The sequence below is a fragment of the Pleurodeles waltl genome, chromosome 1_1, assembly GCF_031143425.1.
Source record: "Pleurodeles waltl isolate 20211129_DDA chromosome 1_1, aPleWal1.hap1.20221129, whole genome shotgun sequence".
NCBI lineage: Eukaryota > Metazoa > Chordata > Amphibia > Caudata > Salamandridae > Pleurodeles > Pleurodeles waltl.
In genome coordinates, this window is record NC_090436.1 from 138,515,731 (window position 1) to 138,536,997 (window position 21,267).

Consider the following 21,267-nt stretch of genomic DNA (forward strand, 5'->3'; position numbering starts at 1 on the left):
CTTTCTTTTATCACAGACCCAAGCGCTCATAGGTACTTCTAGATATCAAGCTCTTTACACAAAACTACACCTAAAATAAATATACACATTGCCATTTTTCATACTTTCTAAATGCCACCTTTCATGAGCATCTCAAAAGTGTCATCCAGAAGGTGTGGTCACATGGGAAAAAAAGAGGTTAATACTTCCTGTGTTGAAGTAAGACAGAATGAGAAGCTTCTCTAGACAGAGCGATCTCAAGATTTTCTTTTCCTAAGTTAGCAATTAATCATGGTTACACACAAAACAAAGGAAATTAACGTAATTATCGATATAGAAATTGCATCTATTATCTGGCTTCCAATCAAATAAAAGACAGAAACAGATGTGCTCGTAGAAGATGTTGTGGTTTAGAGATAATGGTACATTGTGTTGTTGTATGTGTGTACGATGGCTTTTCCCACTTGAACTGATTATTTCTCATTTAAACTTTCATTAAAAATAGTGAATCTGCAGAACTCATTTTCAGACCTGCGTACAAGTACTTATTATACAGATCAACACATGTGAGTCATATAGATATGCATTTATGTTTTAAGTAAAATAAACATGTTTGAAGACCATCACGATTCTCTATTCAGAAATATTAGTACTGGATTCCGGCCAATAATATTTCTATGAAAGCTTATCGTATCACACTCGTTTTGATCTTGTATTATGTATTCTACCTTTAGCCCATTGACAGCCAAGGCTGAGGCGCCAAGGACGTAATTGTTACGTCCTGGTACTGGCTCATGTGGGGAGCGCTAACACTCCCCCCATTTTGCATTTCTTCTCCGGTAACATGGAGGAGCCGAAAAAGACATCAAAGGAAAAGAAAGGCCTTTCCTTTGAAGTCTTTCTCAGCATTTCTGCTGCCCGATCGCAATGCATTGGGCAGCAGAAATGCCAACTAGACACCAGGGAGTTTTTTTTCCTGTAACTGACATGAGCAGAGCGGCCCCTTGGGCAAGGGCCACTTCCCAGGGGGCCAAATTATTTTTAGGCCGTTTCTGCCCTGTAATTCACATGCTAGTATGGGCACCCCGGAATTCAGAGATGTGCAAATAACCACTGCTTCTCAACACCTTATCTTGTGCCAATTTTGGAAATACAAAGGTTTTCTTGATACCTATTTTTCACTCTTTATATTTCAGCAAATGAATTGCTGTATATCCAGTATAAAATGAAAACCCATTGCAAGGTGCAGCTCATTTATTGGCTCGGGGCAACTAGGGATCGTGATGAACCTACACGCCCTATATATCGCTGCAACCAGAAGAGTCCAGCAGACGTAACAGTGTATTGCTTTAAAAAAATCTGGCATCGCAGGAAAAAGTAAAACGTGGAGAAAAACTGCTGTTTTTGTCACCTCAATTTCAATATTTTTTTTGTTTATTTCAGCTGTTATTTTCTGTAGGAAACCCTTGTAGGATCTACACAAATTACCCCTTGCTGAATTCAGTATTTTGTTTACTTTTCAGAAATGTTTTGCTATCTGGGATCCAGCATTGGTTTCACAACCATTTCTGTCACTAACTGGAAGGAGGCTGAAAGCACAAAAATATAGTAAAAATGTGGTTTTCTGATTCGAGTCTGCCTGTTCCTGAAAGATGGGAAGATGGGGATTTAAGCACCGCAAACCCTTTGTTGATGCCATTTTCAGGGGAAAAAAAAGCACAAGCCTTTTTCTGCAGCCGTTCCCCCCCCCCCCCCATTTTTTTTTTTTACCAAAATGTTCGCTGTATTTTTGATAATTTCTTGGTCTGCTTCAGGGGAACCCACAAAGTCTGGGTACCTCTAGAATCCCTAGGATGTTGGGGGAAAAAGGATGCAAATTTGGCGTGGGTAGCTTATGTGGACAAAAAAGTTCTGAGGGCCTAAGCGCAAACTGCTTCAAATAGCCAAAAAAAAGGCTTGGCACCTGAGGGGGAAAAGGTCTGGCAGCGAAGGGGTCAAGATTAAAACTGGGAACACAGAACAATAATAAATCCATGACTGCACATTACTTTCACATGTACAGCATATGGCAAAAAATGATTATCTAGTCATGGTGTCATGCCAGTTTCTTTTTTGGACTACCAAGGTAATGCTATTCCAGAAAGGATTATGTTACTCACCCTGTAAGCATCTGTTTGTGACACATAGTGCTGTATATTCACATGCTCTGCATACTCCTGCCATCTAGTGTTGGATCCGGATGTGTGCAAGTATGTTGAGTAATGAGGTAAGGTGACTCTTGCTGTCTGGGATATTCCGCTTGGCATCAACTCCTTTGTTAGATTTTTACCCAATTGGGAGAAAACAAAGGAGTGCGAGTATGTTTTAGTAAAGAGATGTCCATGCATATAAGATTTTAAGAAAGATAACGCAACAACCACAGGTGTCCGTGGAGGAAGGCAGACGCATGTAAATCTACAGCACGTCATGCCACAAACAGATGTTTACAGGGTAAGTAACAATCTGTTTGATGGCGTGTGTGGCTGCAGATACACATGTTCTGCATAGACTATAAAGCAGTGCAATCCAAGAGGCAGTTGGCAAACCTGTGGTTGTTGCGGTTGTATGAAAAAGTGTACGTAGCACTGCCAGTCTTACATTTGCTTGCTGGCATGCTAACATATCCACACAGTATGTTTGATGAAGGTGTGTGGAGTGGACCATGTAGCTGCTTTGCAGATTTCAGCTATTGGTATGTTACCCAAGAAAGTCATAGAAGCTCCTATTTTACGAGTGGAGTGTGCTCTACGAGGTATAAGCAAAGTTATTTTAGCTTTGGAGCAACATGTTTGAATACCTGATTTAGATATGGGTTTCCCTGTGTGAGGGGTGAAAAAAGTACTTTGTTTTTCTGAAACTCTTTAGTACTATCAATATAGTAGGTTAAAGCTCTTTTTAGATCCAATGCATGAAGGGTTCTTTCTGCAACTGAATCAGATTGTGGAAGGAAAACTGGTAATTCAACAGACTGGTTTAGGTGGAAAGCGGAAACTACCTTTGGTAGAAATTTTGGGTTTGTTTGAAGGACTACCCTGTCTCTGTGTAGTTGGAAGAAAGATTTTTCTATGATTAATGCCTGAAGCTCACTTACACGTCTGAGTGGTGGGATGGCGGGTAGAAAAGCAACTTTCTAATATAGAAATTGGAGAGGGCAGCTATGCAATGGTTCAAAAGGTGGACCCATCCGTCTTGTAAGTACAATGATGGTATTCCCAGCAAGTGCAGGGGTAAGCCTGGGTGGAATTACCCTTTTAAGGCCTTCCATGAATGCTTTCATGACTGGTATTTTGGAAAGTGAAAAATGCTGTTTTGGAAGTAGGCTGCAACTGCAGTCAGGTGCAGGCGTATTGAAGGGCACCCTAGGCCCAAGGTCTGCAAACAAAGTAACTATCAATGTTTACTATGCAGTAGACAACAAATCTTTTCCACTTAGCAGCATAACATGCGTTGGTAATTGGTTTACAGGATTCTTTGAGAATGGTCTGACATTCTAATGCAAGATTGAGGTAACCAAATTGCGACTTCAGGAGCTAAATCGCAAGGTTGAGTTCCTTTGGATTTGGGTGCCTGACTTCTCTATAGTTCTGAGTGAGAAGATCCGGGTAGAGGGTAAGCTTCTCGTGAGGCACCACAGAAAGTTAGAGAAGTGTGGTAAACCATGGTTGTCGAGCCCAAGCGGAAGCTATTACAATGAGGGTGGGATGTTTGCTTAAGCTTCTGAACCACAAACGGAAGAGAAAGAGGTGGAAAAGGGTAGTCAAGTATCCCTGACCAGTTCATCCATCGAGCACTGCCCTTGGATAGTGTGAGCCTAGAGATAAAGTCCTGGCATTTTGCATTGTCTGTGGGTGTGAACAGGTCTACCTGTGGTAAACCCTACCTATGGAAGTATGAGAGGAGGACTCAGGATGGAGTTCCTATTCGTGGACTTGTGGCCGCACCTTGTTGAGGAAGTCTGCGAAGTTGCTGTCCATCTGTCCGTCCCTGGGAGGTGTTCAGCTAATAGATGTTGTGATGTATTGCCCAAAGCCAAATCATCTGAGATAGGCATGATAAGTGCAAAGACTGTGCCCCCCCATGTCCTCCTCCCCCAGAGTGTTTCTGTAAATAAAACATGGCTGTTGTGTCGTCGGTGCAGACTAAGACCACTTTGCCTTTCAAGTGAACTAGAAAAGCTTTCAGTGCTAGATAAATAGCTTGAAGCTCCAGGTAGTTGATGTGAGAGGCCTGATGTTTGGTGTCCCAGAGACCCAGAACTGTGAAATTCTTAAGTGTGCTTCCCAACCTGCCAGTGATGCATCTGCTGGAGAATGAATTGGGGAACAGGGCCTAGGAAATGCTGCCCTTTGGATAGGTTTTGTGGGTTCCACCACTGAAGAGAGTGATGTGTGCATCTGTCTACCAACTCTAGATCTTGTAGTAGCTGACCCTGTGACTGTGACCACAGATTTGAGAGAGATTCTTGCAGCAGTTGCATACGTAGTCTGCCATGTGGCACTGTTGCAATACACGATGCCATCATGCCTAAAAGTCTCTGAATTGTTCTATTATGTGACAGTTGAGATGAAACTGTTGAATCAGCGTTATGATGTTGTGGATCCTGGCTGCGTCGGCGTAGACTAACCCCAGCTGTTGTTGAGAATAGCCCTAAGCATGGCTGAATCTGTGATCGTTGAAAGTGAGACTTTTGTATGTTAATTGTAAAGCCCAGTTGATGAAGCAGTTGTCAAGTGTAATGAGTATATTGCAGACACAACTTATTCGTATTGGCTTTGATCAGCCAATTGTCCAGATATGGGAAGACATGAATACTTTGTCTGTGTAGATGTGCTGCAAGTACCGCTAGAAATGTGGAGAATATACATTCAGCGGTAGCGACTCTATCCCAAACCTGAGGTATTTGCGGTGAGCTGGATGTATTGGGATGTGAAAGTAAGCGTCCTTTAAGTCCAGTGCAGACAAAGTCATCCTGTTGTAGTAGAGGAATCCCATCCTGAAGAGTTACCATGAGCAAGTGCTCTGATAGGATGTAATGAATTAACGGCATGAGGTCCAATACTGGCTGAGTGAACTGTCCAAGGAGTATGCTCTTAAACCTTGTGTTTTCTAGAGGAACAGGCTCTGTGGCTCCTTTTTGCAAGAGAGACTGTACTTCTTGTTTGATCAAGTTTTGGTGTTCTATGGAAAGTATGTGCCTGCGAGGTGGGATGTTTGGAGGTGTTTTGATGAGCTCCAGGCAATAACCATGTTGGATACTGTCCAACACCCACTGGTCTGTTATTGTTCTCCAAGTAGGGAAGAAATGCTGTAAAGGTCCCCTGACAGGTGTTAGATAGTCGACAGGAATGAGAGGCGAGTCACTGTTTGAATGAGGAAGGGGTGGCACGAGTGAAGGCACCCTTTCCACTACATTTTTAATTGTTTCCCCTATATTAGCCTTGGTAATATCTGCTTGAAGGGGAGGTTTGATGATGTTGCCTATAAAATGAGGTAGAGGCATCTGATGATGTTGTTTTGGTGCCCTGTTTATATGTGGGACTCCAAAAGGAGCCAAGAGGAGTGGGAGTTTGAAGTGGCCCCATGGATTTTGTAACTTCTGTATCTTTTTTTCTTTTTTCTCTACATTTTGCTCCACCTGGGGACCATAAAATATTTTATTGGTTAAAGGAGACATTTAAATGTGTCTGCTGTATCACGAGTACATCTAATAGAGTGGGTTGAGATCAGTTTACCCTCTTGTAAATTTGGTAGCCTTTTTTCTTGTATTACTGAGGGAGATGTTGGAGGAGTTCTTTCATTTCATCCCAATGGTCTCTGTCTTACCTTGCCAACAGCCCTGGAGAGTTGGCAATTTGCCAACTGTTGGCTGCCTGTACTGCCACCCTTCTGTGTGATGCATCATTGAGTTTAGGCTCCTTATCAGGTGGAGGGGCATTTGCTGCTGTCTGAGAATTATCCCTTTTACTGGCATTATAAGCTACCGCAGAGCCTGCAGGGAGCTGGTCCTTGATGCAAGGAGGGTCTGAGGGTGCAGCTTTGTATTTTTTATCCACCCTTGGTGTAATAATACGGGCAGTACTGGATCTTTAAAGATCTCATCTGTGTGTCGAGTTATCCCCTTTAACATGGACAGATATTGGTATTCCCTAGTGGTGGAAGAAATTGTCTCAAAGAGAAAATCATCCTCTATAGGGTCTTTGTGTTAGGGGACCTGGTGATATGCCGCTGCCTCACTATGAGTGCCTGGAATAATGTTGCATCGTCCTGGGTTGATAGCTTAGCTGGGTAGAGGTCCGGGTCAGTATCTCAGGGGGGGGGGGGGGGGTCAAAGTCATATGTGTCCCATGGATCTGAGGGTGGCGGATCTACATCACTTTGCCCCTCTCTGCACCTACCCCACCCGCCCTCCACATCATCCCCCCGCAACCCACCCTCAACCACACCCCCGCAACCCCCCCCTGTGTACACTGTGGGGAATGCAGTGGAGTAACATCAGCTACGTGGTGAAGAAGGTGGTGGTGATGAGGGAAGTAGAGGAGGTGGAGGAGAAGCAGGCAAATGTAGTTTGTTCCATATAGCAGTGCATCGTAGGTCGAATCCGATGTGATGAGAAAGATGGCTCGAACTGGCGAGGCTCAAAGACCGCAAATGGAGCATGTTGACTCGATGAGTGACAGTTTTCTTGTATTATCGAAGAGCGACATGGAAACACAAACAAAAACAGCACCAACAGGAACAGAGGTGCAAGACGAACCAAAGGGAGCCTGAAAAGATGGTTCCAAACTAGAGCACCAAAAAACACACCCGAACCTGATGGCAGAAAGCAAACAATATAACAAAGGAGTCTATGCTTATGCGCAATATCACCAAGCGGATGATTCACTTTACCTCAGGACTTGAGAGAGACTTCTTAGAAGAAAAACAAATTGCACACATCCAGACCCAACACTAGAAGGCAGGAGTATGCACATCATGTGTATCTACAACCACACATGCCATTGAACATAAAGTTAGTTGTAATCCTCGTACTATGGAAAGGATATTTTCTAAATTTATGAACAAATCATCGTGTCATAGGTGCATTATCAAGAACCTTTGTACAAACATATGCAATTCTAATTTGGACTTAATGCAGAACACAGTGGAAAAAAAATCCATTAGGCAACATTTTCCATGTTTACATATGAATTAACATTTAACAAAGGCAATTCAACCTAATCAGGAATATCATGGCCTGTAAAGCAGTTCATTTTTGAAGATCACTTTATGAAGCAATCTAATAATACCCATAAATTATTTAAGTCCTGGATTTCAGGGAGGAGGATGAGCGGTTTGTGAGGGACTAAATATGATGTGGATAACTCTGATCAATGGGATTCTCCTCCAGATATAACTAACACACACACACACACACACACACACACACACACACCAACCCCACTAACTTGGTTCACTGGTCACACAACATAGGAATTTTGTCCATGGAGAGACCATACAACTTATTTTTTTCTCTTTTGAAAACTGAAGTCTTTTACTCATTATTCATCCCATCAACCTTGGGTCAAAATTGGATTTTGTTTGTGCCGCTGTCCCTCTACCATCTTTGCCTAAAGACATCAGAAAGGTTGTTTCCATTTTCTCTGCGTTGGCGGCTACCACATTTGAAAATATTGCCTGCCCAGGCTCCCCCCCCCTCAAAACAAATTGGGATTACTGACAGCACTCTACATGTGCACAAGCTGTATGGTATAGTGAGGGCACTGCAATTATGGAATTATGTGGCTCCTCCATTTTATGCATAATTATGGATTTGCTGCATTTGGCAAACAATTGATCATCAGATGCATAATCTGTGGATTGTAACCCCAAAAAAATAGATTCTAGCTCAAACTGATCAAAATGTATTAGAAGTGTGGCGACACATTTTGATCTTGAGCAATCGTCCTTTCTTGTGGTCTACTGCATGGTGAAAGACTTTGGAGGGATCTTTTTCACCAAGTCTGCAACTTATGCATAAGTGATAACAAAATGCCTTTTGTAATCCTCAAATTGGTAAACCAATAATCTCCTGCTTTCCTTGCCTGCAAATGTCATGTAAAATATTTGATTTACTACCAGTGGGAGCTAGGAATGCAGTCACTCAGAAAGTGACTGTGTTGGTATCGTTCAATCTGGAAGCAATTTTATCATCCCCAAAATCTTCCATCAGCTTTAGTGAACTTAAATAATGTCTGCTAGGCACGTTTTAGGCCTCTACAAGATGAACATATTTTTGTTCATTTAGCATCTGTGCATCCCAGTGCAAGAGAGTCACCTGTACGAATTTGTATGTTGCTCCACTATGTAGGTCCAGTCTTTTGTGTCACGATTTTGCTGAACAATCTCCAATATGAAACATAAATAGTCAACTTTTATCCAGTAGCTTTCTCAAAGATAACCAGAACAAAAGCTGGTGGTAGATTTCACCTAAAAACCAGGAACTCTTCCTGTTTCTAGTTGTTCATTGTTTCATCGACTAGTCGTTCATAAGGCATAAAGTTTGCAAGCGCGGAAAGCAGGAGATTGTTGGCTTAGCCACTTGAGGTTTACACAAGGCACCCTGTCATCAGATATGATGACAAAGCTGCAGACTTGGTGGGAAAGAGTTCTTCTAGTGTATTTGAGCTATCTGCCAGATGTGTTGTCTTCAGAGTTGGAAGGTCAGATGGGTAGCTATGCGCTATATAAATACACCAGAAAAGAAGGCGCTAAAAAAATCTGGCAATTAACAAATCTCGTCTTAAAGCGCCAGGATATAACCAACATTAACACCAGAACAACTCCAAAGTAGGCAGTTTGCTTCAAAATTAAGTTTCATTTATTCACAACCATGCAGATCCTGCACATTCATTCACAACCAAGTGGAGCACTGACAAACAGGGTAGCCATTCTGGAGTCAGATTCAATGCAGCAGTTCTTAGTAAACATGCTAATGTTTTATTTTTAAGTGTCAGCCTTGCAAATACATGGCACAGGGCTATTTACCATTTAAATAGTAGTAGTTGCTTTCCCCAGGGTAGAATGGGCTCTAAACTTAGCAAAACGGCTCCATTAGAGAAATCCTCTCAAACACACATGTAAAATTCATGATCCCAACTAGAAGACTGACAGACTGTCTAGAAGACACAAAAAACAACACATTGGAGATCTGGGTCTTCTGACGGGAGGAAGTCCAAAAAAGCATTGTTCAAAAAGGGGTGAGGGAGGACTACCACAAATGGTGACACAAGGTGGAGAGGAAATTCACATGAATGAGAGGAGGCGGGCATTAGAGTAGGTCCCCCGTAGCGGAGCAAGACAACACTGTTAAACAACACTAGCATCCAGCAGTTTTTTCCCTTCTGGCTGAGCAGGAACATCAGCTTCAAGGGCAGCATGGCCCACCTCCACAAGCTACTCACAGTGGAGGCACAAGCCACACATTGCGGAAGAGAGGGAGGACCTCTTTCCTGGACACTGTCCTTTTTTTTGGACCAGTTGCAGCACAGCACAGGATGAATGAAACAAAGGTCGAACCAAATTGTTTTAAAAGAGTCTGCTGGTGCTTTCATAAAAAAGTGTTAGGATTTTTAGAGAAGTCACAATTTATTTTTTGCATCCTTCAATGTGTGCCTATGTGCATAGTCTCACAGGTGCACAAAGAGTATTGGGGAAAACAAATACACATTTCATGTTCAATGCAATGTGAAAATGAGGCACCTGTATTCGACCACTGCAAGTAAAGACTTCCGAGAAGATCCTCAGAGCTATTTTTCTCATCAATGTGTGGCTTCCACAAGAAGGGAGATCACATTAAACAGACCAACACATTCGATATTGAACTTCAAGCATGAGATAGCAAGCTGTAACAAGCCTTACCTTGAGAAGAAATTCTGATTCCTAGCAGTAGTGAGACAGGCTTCAATATAGCTACTTCTTTGTCTGCCTAGATAGAACACATTTTGTTATTTGGTTAACATATCATAAAATACTTGCTTTATTTGCATCCAAATATTCGAACAGGGCTTTGCTCCAAAAGATTTTCCTGACTGAGTAGGCGAGTTCCAAAAATGGTTATGTGAAATAGTGCTTCGGAAAAAAAAAATACTTAATAAATCACCAACACACAACATACCAATCTAAAATTAATAAGCTTAGAAATTGTACCCGTATGAAACATTGGCATCTGGTTAACAGAACAGCCTGTCCATTTTATTCATACATTCTGTCATTGTTTATAGCAAGTCAGCACTCGCTTTTTCCACTTGAGACGCTATCATCACTCAAAGAAGGAGAATCTAGTTATTCAATGACACAAGACGACATCTACATTTCCGGCACCATTGGCTGAAAAAAGTAAATGCCAAAATTATTTATTTTAACAACATATACAGCATAAACATACTGGACAGACCATTAAGGATTTATCCAACTCATTGATACTCATAACATCAAAAGGTGCTGCAAAGATTAGAATAAGAAAGCTTATATGGATATCCGCAGCACATAGTTCATATATTTAGCTAATTATGCAAGAAGATAGGCCCATGTTTATCATTAAAAACATACTGGAGGGAAAGCAGGGGAGAAAAAAAAACTACACTGGAAATTACGGTTTCCCACTCCACCCAAATAACCAAATCTCATTTCTGCGCCTCCCCAGAGTGTAACAGTTATACAGGAGGCACAGTTGAGTGTGAGAGCTGTAGACATCTGTAAATAAGAAAATAAAATAAGAGGAAAGTGCACAAATTACTATTTGGATCAGAGACCTAGGAAGATCTGGTCCAACATTACCCTAGGGAGCAGCCCCTAGTGAGCCTACCGTCACCCATGCATGCCTCCTGCTCAACCTACCAGAAGCGGCTGCAGCTTGTTAAAATGGAGTTTAGACAGTAGCAGCAAGCAAAAAGGTGTGGTTTTCACCACTGAGTCGGAGAAAGTGTTTTCAATGTGTCGGATCGTGGTGATGCAGTTCTTTTGGACACAGAACATTGGCAGGAGAACAGCAGTGACAGTGTAGAAGCGTTTTACATCCTGGGCCACATAGCCTACACCTGCAGGGAAACAAAACCATAGAGTTATTTTGACTCAAACTTGTTTTAAACTGATCTATTGGTCGTAGCTTTTATTGTTTTGAAGCTTTACTGATGAGCCAGGGCAGCCTGAGATAACAAGAGAAGAGGAGAGAGCACAAAGACAGACAATCACAACAGACCAGAAACAGTTTCATGTGGCAACAGGCTCTTTACCTCCAACATTTCCATTTGAGAAGAGGATAGTAGTTGGCTCCCCTCCCAACTCCCTCTTATTGAGTTTGCAGTGCTACCTGTTCACGCAGGATGCGAGAATTACATGCACACTAGCCATGTTCAGTCAACAAGAATATTTACCATATCTCTTAACATGTGAAAGATGTTAAAGGGGTGTGACGACATTGAGCTGATTTTACAACTAAACCTGTACATTTAAATTAAGAGGACTGTTTGAAAGGTAGCGATTTCATAATTTAATTTAGCATGGTGGTGTACGATTTCATCATAGCACTACATGATGCAGTTAGGTTTGTTTGATAGTTTGTTTTGATCGAAGTCGAAGAGCATTATTTATATTAAACAAAGGTTCTCCGCACAATTGAACACTTGTTAGCCTAGAGAGAACAAAATAGTAGAGATCACATTTAAATCTGGACCACAAAGGTAGGAGATTAAAATGATGATGTTCTCATCACCCAGAAAGCAGATATCTCTTTCCAAAAGGCCGTAAACACAATACAGAACTTTGCAAATTACCAGTCTACACTTTTAACAACGAAAATTCGGAACTATTCTCTCAAAACTTTCTGCAGCAGTTCTGATTAGCAACACTGACCTAAAATGGGAAAGCACTCGGACCAAATATCTGGGCATCTTAAAGAAGCTATAAAATAAGATGAAAGCTTAGACCACTGCCTCCAGAGTATACTATGTAGTGGGAAAGAGTTGACACCATTAAAAAAGATCGCCTCTCCACTTACTAACATCTTAAATTTGCCTCCCATATTCATAGCTAATGACGTCCTAAACAAAATTAAAGATATTCTCTCGAAAATAATCTTGTGTTCTAAAAATCAAGAATACTCCTCCAAAATCTAAGACTTCCCAATAACCTAGGGTGACTAAATTGTGCAGGCTATGAAAGATACTAGATAACCTTCCGAGCAAGACAGGGCACTCTATGGTTCATGAAGTGGAACCAAAATCCTCCTATGTGGCTGGAAATCGAACAAAATTTGGTTTACCAACTCACACTGATCTTACTTAGGACAATGAAAAAACATTGTTCTGGAATACTCATGAATTATACTTACAAGCACTGTATGTGCTGTTCACTTATTAGATAATATATTGAACAAAATGAAATACTCTCCATTAGGTTCCCCGCGGTACAACATTTGAACCAAATGTAAAGCCACATTTTCGGAGAGTGGGCTTGTTTTAGAAACACCAATTGCTGAACATCTAAGCTCAGAAAGCGGTCTATCCTATTTTCCTCAACTGAGCGAACATACAATCTAAATGAAATAGACATCTAAAAAAATGTATTTATTTTTACCATTTTGTTAGGTATGAAAGCAAAGAATAACAGACACAGAATCTGGTTATATGCATGTGCCACACAATAAACCATTACAAAGATTAGAAGCTACAATCAATCGGTGATTTTTAAAGTGCGGCTAATCACATGTAAGGTCTCAAGCTGCTGTTTGTGGGTGTGCTGCTCAATCGAAGAGCCAGGTCTTGAGGTCCTTCTTGAGCTGCTTCAGTGATGCAGTCTGCCTGAGCTTGAAATGTAGCGGGTTACATGTCCGGGCTGCGAGGTACGAGAAGGATCTTCCTCCTGCTGTGCGTTTCCAGATCTTGGGAACAGCTGCAAGGGTGAGCTGTGAAGAACGGAGATGTCTGTTGGGAGCCAGTGTAGGCCTGAGGTGAGAGGAGATGTGGCTGTGTTGGGGGAGATGTCCAGGATGAGTCTGGCTGCTGCATTCTGGATCCTTTGCAGTCTTGATTGTAATTACTTGGAGATGCCGGCATAGAGTGAGTTGCCGTAGTCCAGTTTGCTAATGGAAAGTGTGTTGGTGACTGGCTTCCTCGTGTCAGGGGGGATCCACTTGAAAATCTTCTGCAGGAGTAGGAGGGTGTAGAAGCATGACGATGAGATGACGTTGACTTGGTGGGCCATGGATAGAGAGGAGTCCAAGGTGATGCCCAGATTGCATGCGTGGTCCGTGGGAGCAGGGGCGTTTCCCAGTGTGGTGGGCCACCAGGAGTTGTTCCAGGCGGAAGGGGTAGAGCCGATTGCCGAGGATCTCCATCTTGTCCGAGTTGAGTTTGAGGCAGCTGGCTTCAATCCAGGCGGCGACTGCTATTATCCAGTTGTGGAAATTTCTCTTGGCAGGGAGAGGATCAGTGGGTATCGTCGGCATAAGAGACTATATGTAGGAAGTTGGCTCTGTATGCACTATTTCAAAGTAAGGAATAGTATGCACAGAGTCCAAGGGTTCCCCTTAGAGGTAAGATAGTGGCAAAAAGAGATAATACTAATGCTCTATTTTATGGTGGTGTGGTCGAGCAGTAGGCTTATCAAAGGAGTAGTGTTAAGCATTTGTTGTACATACACACAGGCAATAAATGAGGAACACACACTCAGAGACAAATCCAGCCAATAGGTTTTGTTATAGAAAAATATATTTTCTTAGTTTATTTTAAAAACCACTGGTTCAAATTCTACATGTAATATCTCATTTGAAAGGTATTGCAGGTAAGTACTTTAGGAACTTTGAATAATCACAATAGCATATATACTTTTTACATAAAACACATATAGCTATTTTAAAAGTGGACACTGCAATTTTCACAGTTCCTGGGGGAGGTAAGTTAATGCTAGTTCTTGCAGGTAAGTAAACCACCTACGGGGTTCAAATTGGGGTCCAAGGTAGCCCACCGTTGGGGGTTCAGAGCAAACCCAAAGTTACCACACCAGCAGCTCAGGGCCGGTCAGGTGCAGAGTTCAAAGTGGTGCCCAAAACACACAGGCTTCAATGGAGAAGGGGGTGCCCCGGTTCCAGTCTGCCAGCAGGTAAGTACCCGCGTCTTCGGAGGGCAGACCAGGGGGGGGACACACAAGCTCACACAAAAAGTACACCCTCAGCAGCACTGGGGCGGCCGGGTGCAGTGTGCAAACACGCGTCGGGTTTCCAATGGGTTTCAATGAGAGACCAAGGGGTCTCTTCAGCGGTGCAGGCAGGCAAGGGGGGGGGGCTCCTCGGGGTAGCCATCACCTGGGCAAGGGAGAGGGCCTCCTTGGGGTCACTCCTGCACTGGAGTTTCGATCCTTCCGGTGCTGTGGGCTGCAGGGTCTTTTCCAGCCGTCAGGATTTTAGAGTCAGGCAGTCGCGGTCAGGGGGAGCCTCGGGATTCCCTCTGCAGGCGTCGCTGTGGGGGTTCAGGGGGGACAACTTTGGTTACTCACAGTCTTGGAGTCGCCTGGGGGTCCTCCCTGTAGCGTTTTCTCCACCAGTCGAGTCGGGGTCGCCGGGTGCAGTGTTGCAAGTCTCACGCTTCTTGCGGGGATTGCAGGGGTCTTTAAATCTGCTCCTCTGGATACAAAGTTGCAGTCTTTGTTGAACAGAGCCGCTGTTCTCTGGAGTTTCTTGGTCTCTTGGAAGCAGGGCAGTCCTCTGAGGATTCAGAGGTCGCTGGTCCCAGGGAAAGCGTCGCTGGAGCAGGTTTCTTCTGAAGGAGGGAGACAGGCCGGTAGGGCTGGGGCCAAAGCAGTTGGTGTCTTCTTCTCTGCAGGGTTTTTCAGCTCAGCAGTCCTCTTCTTCTGTAAGTTGCAGGAATCTAAATTCTTAGGTTCTGGGGAGCCCATAAATACTGAATTTAGGGGTGTGTTTAGGTCTGGGAGGGCAGTAGCCAATGGCTACTGACCTTGAGGGTGGGTACACTCTCTTTGTGCCTCCTCCCAAGGGGAGGGGGGCACATCCCTATTCCTATTGAGGGAATCCTCCTTCTACAAGATGGAGGATTTCTAAAAGTCAGAGTCACCTCAGCTCAGGACACCTTAGGGGCTGTCCTGTCTGGCCAGTGACGACTCCTTGTTTTTCTCATTATCTCTCCTGGACTTGCAGCCAAAAGTGGGGGCTGGGTCCAGGGGGCGGGCATCTCCACTAGCTGGGGTGCCCTGGGGCATTGTAACACGAAGCTTGAGCCTTTGAAGCTCACTGCTAGGTGTTACAGTTCCTGCAGGGGGGAGGTGTGAAGCACCTCCACCCAGAGCAGGCTTTGTTTCTGTCCTCAGAGAGCACAAAGGCTCTCACCACATGGGGTCAGAAACTCGTCTCTCAGCAGTAGGCTGGCACAGACCAGTCAGTCCTGCACTGAACAATTGGGTAAAATACAGGGGGCATCTCTAAGATGCACTCTGTGTGCATTTTTTAATAAATCCAACACTGGCATCAGTGTGGGTTTATTATTCTGAGAAGTTTGATACTAAACTTCCCAGTATTCAGTGTAGCCATTATGGAGCTGTGGAGTTCGTTTTTGACAGACTCCAAGACCATATACTCCTATAGCTACCCTGCACTTACAATGTCTAAGGTTTTGCTTAGACACTGTAGGGGCATAGTGCTCATGCACCTATGCCCTCACCTGTGGTATAGTGCACCCTGCCTTAGGGCTGTAAGGCCTGCTAGAGGGGTGACTTACCTATGCCACAGGCAGTGTGAGGTTTGCATGGCACCCTGAGGGGAGTGCCATGTCGACTTAGTCATTTTCTCCCCACCAGCACACACAAGCTGGCAAGCAGTGTGTCTGTGCTGAGTGAGGGGTCCCTAGGGTGGCATAAGTCATGCTGCAGCCCTTAGAGACCTTCCCTGGCATCAGGGCCCTTGGTACCAGGGGTACCAGTTACAAGGGACTTACCTGGGTGCCAGGGTTGTGCCAATTGTGGAGACGAACGAGTTACTTACCTTCGGTAACGACTTTTCTGGTGGATACATTAGCTACCTGTGGATTCCTCACCTAATGAATTCTCCCATGGCGCCAGCATTCGACGGAAATCTTCTTCCTAGTCTCTGCACGTCGACGAGGACGTCACTCTAGCCCACGCGACGCCGTCTGACGTCATACAGGCAATAAGAGGTCCTCGACGACGTGCCGACGTCAGTACCAATCATTTTTTACGTGCATGAGAACAACCAGGCAATGCAATGAAAGAGCAAGGCAACATCCCATAACATTGTAAAATACACAACATTGCATGAATAGCTGTAAATCTTTTATATATATATATATATATATATATATATATATATATATATATATAACTCTCTCTTTTAAAAAAAATATATATACACATCAAGTATATACACAAAGATATATACATATATAAATATATTATACACAACATCTATTGCACCCTCGAAGACCAAGAGGAGCGCACTCAAGGATTACTTGGTAAGACCAGAAAGGCAACGGGGAGGCGGGTGGGACCGTGAGGAATCCACAGGTAGCTAATGTATCCACCAGAAAAGTCGTTACCGAAGGTAAGTAACTCGTTCTTCTGATGGATACAACTACCTGTGGATTCCTCACCTAATGAATAGAGTCCCAAAGCAGTACCACGCCTGGCGGTGGGTGCCTAAATGGTCAAACCAAGAAATCCTGCAGCACTGACCGTGCAAAATGGCCGTCCCTTCTAACCTCAGAATCCAAACAGTAATGTTTTGCAAAAGTGTGAAGGGACGACCAAGTTGCGGCCTTGCAGATGTCGACCACAGGAACACCTCTGGCCAAGGCCGAAGTGGCCGACTTAGCTCTGGTGGAATGAGCTCTAATGCCCTCAGGAGGATCCTTCTTTGCCAAAGAGTAACAGATTTTAATGCAAAGAACAACCCACCTGGATAGTGTTCTCTTGTGGACTGCCTTTCCTCTCGCCCACGTATCCAATAAACAGCTGATCCTCCAGCCTGAAATCCTTTGTTCTATCAATAAAGAAGCTCAACGCCCTCTTTGGGTCCAGACGGTGCAGTCTTTCTTCCTCTTTGGAAGGATGAGGCGGAGGATAGAACGTGGACAAAGTAATTGCCTGAGCCAAATGGAAAGGTGAAACAACCTTCGGGAGGAAAGCAGCCTTGGTCCTCAACACCACCTTATCCCCATAAAAAGTTGTATAAGGGGGCTTTACTGATAAGGCCTGCAACTCACTCACTCTCCTTGCTGATGTTATAGCTATCAAGAAGACTGTTTTTAAAAACAAATACCTTAAGGGGCAAGAATGCATAGGTTCAAAAGGGGACCCCATAAGGAAAGTCAGGACCAAGGACAAATCCCATTGCGGCATAACAAATGGTTTTGGAGGATATTTATTTAGAAGACCTTTCAAGAATCTGATAACAATAGGGGATTTAAATAAAGATGGTTGGTCTGGAAGACATATGAAGGCTGACAAGGCCGATAAATAACCCTTAATGGTAGCCACTGCACAACCTTTCTGCGCTAGAGACAGAGCAAAAGACAAAACGTCCGTGGATGAGCATGTAAGGGATCAATCTGCCTCTCTCCACACCACGCAACAAATTTAGACCATCTATTAGCGTAGATAGATTTAGTGGAGTGTCGCCTGGCCGCTAATATAACATCCACTACCTCAGGCGGGAGAGAGAAAGAACTCAGGTTGCCCCGTTCAATCTCCAGGCATGTACGTGCAGACTCTGGAGGTTGGGGTGTAAAACCTGCCTCTGCGACAGCGAGAGGAGGTCTGCCCTGAGAGGGAGACGGAGCGGAGGGCACATTGAGAGTTGGAGAAGGTCGGAGTACCATACCCTCCTTGGCCAATCCGGAGCTATTAGGATGACTAGAGCCCGGTCCTGGCGAATCTTCCTCAATACTCGAGGAATCAAGGGTATGGGAGGAAACGCGTAAAGCAACTGGCCGCACCAGGTTATTTGAAACGCGTCCCCCAACGCTCCCAGCATCGGATACTGGAGACTGCAGAATAACGGACAATGCGCGTTCTCTCGAGTGGCAAACAGATCTACCCGAGGAAACCCCCACCTCTGGAAGATTAAACGGACTTGATCTGGATGGAGACGCCACTCGTGGTCTGCCGAGAATTGGCGACTGAGACTGTCCGCACGCACGTTTAAGACTCCGGCCAGATGGTTTGCTATCAAGCAAATCCGATGGTCCTTTGCCCAGGACCATAGTCGAAGAGCTTCTCTGCAGAGAAGGTACGACCCCACTCCTCCCTGCTTGTTTATGTACCACATCGTGGTAGTATTGTCCGTTAGGACCTGTACCGACTGACCACGAAGGGAAGGGAGGAAGGCCTTGAGAGCCAGACGTACAGCCCGTAACTCTAACAGATTGATGTGAAACATCTGTTCCTCTGGAGACCAAAGGCCTTTGATCTCCAGATCCCCCAGATGAGCTCCCCACCCTAGAGTGGAAGCATCCGTTATGACTGTGGCCACTGGTGGCAACTGCTCGAACGGCTTTCCTTGTGAAAGATTGTTGCTTGCAATCCACCACTTCAAATCCACAGCAGCATCTCTGGAGATCTTGACAGTACTCTCTAGATCCCCTTTGTGTTGAGACCACTGCCTTCGGAGGCACCACTGAAGAGCCCTCATGTGCCAGCGAGCATGCGTGACCAACAGAATGCAGGAGGCAAACAGACCGAGCAGACGAAGGACCTTGAGGACTGGAACTACCGCTCCATTTCGAAACATTGGAACCAAATCCTGAATATCTTGAATCCGCTGAGGCGGAGGAAAGGCCCGACCCAATGTTGTATCCAGTACTGCCCCTATGAACAGGAGGCGCTGAGAGGGCTCTAGGTGAGATTTGGGCTCGTTCACCGAAAAACCCAGGTCGAACAACAACTGGGTTGTTGACTGCAGATGATGCGACACAAGCTCCGGGGACTTGGCTTTGATCAACCAGTCGTCCAAGTAAGGGAATACTGCTATCCCCTTCCTTCTGAGTTCTGCCGCAACCACCGACATCACCTTCGTGAAGACTCGAGGTGCTGAAGTAAGACCGAACGGAAGGACCGCAAACTGATAGTGCTGCGATCCCACCACAAACCGGAGATACTTCCTGTGTGACTTGAGTATCGGGATATGAAAGTAAGCATCCTGCAAGTCGACAGACACCATCCAGTCTTCCTTGTTCAACGCCAAAAGCACCTGTGCTAGGGTCAGCATCTTGAACTTTTCCTGCTTGAGGAACCAATTCAAGATCCTCAGGTCCAGGATTGGTCTCAAACGACCATCCTTCTTGGGAATCAGGAAATACCTTGAGTAACATCCTTGACCCCTTTCCTGCTCTGGGACCAACTCCACCACGCCCTTTGAAAGGAGGGCTTGTACCTCCTGTTCTAGCAACAGGAGGTGTTCTTCTGAACAATAAGAAGGGCGGGGCGGGATGAGGGGCGGGAACTCCCGAAAGGGAAGGGTGTAGCCTTTTCCCACAATACTGAGAACCCAAGTGTCCGTTGTAACAGTCTTCCATTTGGTGAGAAAATGCTGTAATCTTCCCCCTACAGGAGAGGAGTGAGTGGGAAATGGTGGAAGCCTAAGGCTGCTTCCCCTGCTGCACCCCGCCAGAGGATGAGGAAGAGGCAGAGTGCTGCTGAGAGGCTCCTCTGGTGCGGACCCTACCTCTCCCTCTAAAAGATCTATAGGGATGGGAAGAGGCAGGTTGCTGATATCTTCCCCGAAAGGAAGAGGAGGAAGAGCCACGCCCAAATCCACGAAACCGCCTGAAAAATCTGGAAGAGGCCGTGGAAGAAGGCGCTTGGAGCCCTAACGACTTAGCCGTGGCCCTGCTCTCCTTAAAACGTTCCAAGGCCGAATCAGCCTTGGCTCCAAACAGTTTGTCCCCATCAAACGGGAGATCCAACAATGTGGACTGTACATCCGCAGAAAAGCCCGAGTTACGGAGCCAGGCCTGCCTCCTTGCCACCACAGTTGTGCCCATTGCTCTGGCCACCGAGTCGGTCGTATCCAGTCCAGTCTGGATAATCTGGGTCGCAGCAGCCTGGGCATTTGAAACAACATCCAAAAGACCCTGGGGAAGCTCTGTAAATGATGAGGAAATGTCATCCATCAGAGCATGAATATACCTCCCCAGGATACAGGTTGCGTTGGTGGCCTTCAACGCCAGACTGCAGGACGAAAAAATCTTCTTGGACTGCGCCTCCAGTTTCTTTGAATCTCTGTCCCCAGGCACCGTCGGGAAAGAACCAGGCGCTGACTTGGATGAACAGGAGGCCTGCACCACCAAGCTCTCTGGCGTAGGGTGCCTAGACAGAAAACCAGGGTCAGTTGGAGCCGCCCGATACCTCCTGGCCACGGCTCTGTGAACTGCTGGGGAAGATGCCGGCCTCTTCCACACCTCTAACACCGGATCCAGCAGAGCGTCATTAAATGGCAAAAGAGGCTCCGCCGCAGCTGAGGCCGGATGTAGCACCTCTGTTAGAAGGTTTTGTTTTGCCTCCACCACCGGCAAAGGCAGGTCCAAAAAACTAGCTGCCTTCCGTACCACTGCGTGAAAGGAAGCAGCCTCCTCAGTATATTCTCCCGGGGACGAAAGATCCCACTCAGGGGAAGCCCATCACCCGAGTCCTCTAGCTCTCCTTCCTCCAGGGCTCGTTGGTACTCCTGCTCCTCTAATACACGTAGAGCACGTCTCCTCGAATGAAGCCGTTGCTCAATACGCGGAGTCGACAATGCCTCCGCCGAAGTCGAAGATCGGCGCCGATCTTCAGAAGCCACCGACGCCGCGTCCGGCGCCACAGGTAACTTCGGCGCCGACGAAAGAGCAGTCGAAGCAGATGGACCCACCGGAGTCACAGGCCGAAATCCCGACGTCGACGGGATGGAAATCCCCGGGGCCAATCCCTCTGAAGCCACCGGAGCGGCCACCGGCGCCGAGCCCACGTTCCCAAAAGGGAGAAAGGGCATAAAGGGTGCCGGCCGAAGAGGCGCAGGATCACCCAATGAAAAGGCCAAAGGCCCAGCCGGAGCACCCCCTGGAGCCATCTGTTGGAAGATGGCATACATCGCATTCAAGAATGCGGAACTATCGGCTCCAGGGGTGGGAAAAGCCGGATACTGGGGTGCCTGTCTCGGAGGCGACCCCGACGCCGGCCTCGACGCCGGAGATAACACCTGAGGCTCCAATA

At 45.5% G+C, this 21,267-nt stretch overlaps 1 protein-coding gene across 4 annotated transcripts in view; it reads right to left on the reverse strand.

The window, feature by feature from the left end:
• The window catches only part of SMAD2 (SMAD family member 2), a 379,037-nt gene that overhangs the window by 316,472 nt on the left and 41,298 nt on the right, over positions 1-21,267 (reverse strand). For 2 of the 4 annotated variants that reach the window (XM_069219017.1, XM_069219067.1), the window contains exons 2-3: positions 10,894-11,093; positions 9,916-9,982 (exon numbers count right to left, since the gene is read on the reverse strand). The gene's annotated coding sequence lies outside the window, so the exon portion shown is untranslated. Of the gene's footprint in view, positions 1-9,915; positions 9,983-10,893; positions 11,094-21,267 lie in introns of those variants that run through there. The other 2 variants (XM_069219021.1, XM_069219063.1) reach the window with 2 other exon arrangements.